Genomic DNA, 1,692 nt, shown 5'->3' on the forward strand with positions numbered 1-1,692 from the left:
AAAAGAAAGTAAAGAGAGAAGAACGCGTTTTTATTAAGAATTCTTAATCGAATAAAACGATCGAGATTAAGAGATATGTACCCTACCTACCTACCTCGATGAGACTCGACGGACGATAAAAGACGGGGCGGGGGGGGGGGGACCAAGAAGAAACTAGCACGATGATCGATGAACCAAACTCTCAAAATGACGGAGAGGACGCGAATTTATGGGAAAAGTTCGAACCCTTGGAAAGTTAAGGAAATGACGACTCAGCTAAGAGAAACGGTATATATATATATATATATATATATATATGTATATGTATATATATATATATATATATATATATGTACCTACAGTGAGAAGCGTAAATTAACGTTCTGTCATGGAAGAGGAGCATTGATTCGACTACCGATCATTAAGCGAGACAATCTTGTAGACGTCGCGAACGTTTACGTTCAGTGAAACGAGACAACTTTAATGATAGAAGATCTGCCGTATAATTTCTAACGAGGTGACATTATCGTCGCAAAGTGGAATACACGGATTATCGCTCAGTTACGTCTACGAGTTACGCTTTCTCGTATATTCACGTAGAAAGTATTTAAATATATAACTTAAGTAGATAGATATATACATATGGTATATAAATAAAGTCAAGGTTAAACTTTATTATAATTTATCAGGTCGTATCTCGTAACGTTTCTCGATCGATTCTTTGCGAGACATTATTCATTTTCATAGATGGAACTTAATAACTATCAAATAGATGAAGAAGTAAAAGAAGAAAAAGAAGAAGAAGAAGAAGAAGAAGAAAAAGAAGAAGAAGAAGAAGAGGAAGACCACGAATCCTTATCCTTTTCCCAACGGAATCAAACTTTCGCATTTCCATGCTATCTCTATCGCACTCCACTCGAAAGAACAAACTTTATCTGGCTCGCGTCTCTTTAGAAATAATCGAATTCACGAGAAGAAGTTAAGATGGACATAACGAATTGGTTATATCATCGGGGGAAACGATAAGCTGGAGAGAGAAAGAGAGAGAGAGAGAGAGAGAGAGAAAGGTAGAAACAGAAAAAACAATGAAGGAAAACAGATCGATCTTTCTTTCTCGTTGGTCGTGCGTTTGGGAAAAAAAAAGTGGAAAAGTGCGACAAGGTTAATGCTTGTTTGTGTTTATGTGCGCATATTATGTTAACGTATAACGAATGAGTAAAAGAAACGTAAAAGCCGAACGACCGAGTAGCGAACGTGATCGTGAAAAACATTATTTTTCTCTGTATACAAGTATACAAAATAATGAGAGAGAGAGAAAGAGAGAGAGAGAGAGAGAGAGAGAGAGAATTAGTGTCTCACGAAGCTAATGTATTTCGACGCGCTGAAAGTGTTCGAGAATAGAAGAGAAAGGATAGTTCGCGTGCGTAGGTATAGGCTACGTGAACGATGATGAACCTGGACGAACCAGGACGAAGGGATTTCCATAACCGAGACGACCGGACGCGGAGTTGCCTTGTCGGCCGAGCTGTCGCTGCAACCGGTGCACGCGTATTCCATTTTCACGGGTCACATCGCCGGAAACTTATTATTCCCGGTAGCGTAAGGACGGGGTGAGAATCGATGACAAAAGAGGAAATATCGGAGAGCCGAGGTTGAACGAACGAACGAACGAACGAACGAACGGACGAACGAACGGACGGACGAACGAAGAAA

This window comes from Vespa mandarinia, chromosome 3 (assembly GCF_050613455.1).
Source record: "Vespa mandarinia isolate Hongniang chromosome 3, ASM5061345v1, whole genome shotgun sequence".
Taxonomy (NCBI): domain Eukaryota; kingdom Metazoa; phylum Arthropoda; class Insecta; order Hymenoptera; family Vespidae; genus Vespa; species Vespa mandarinia.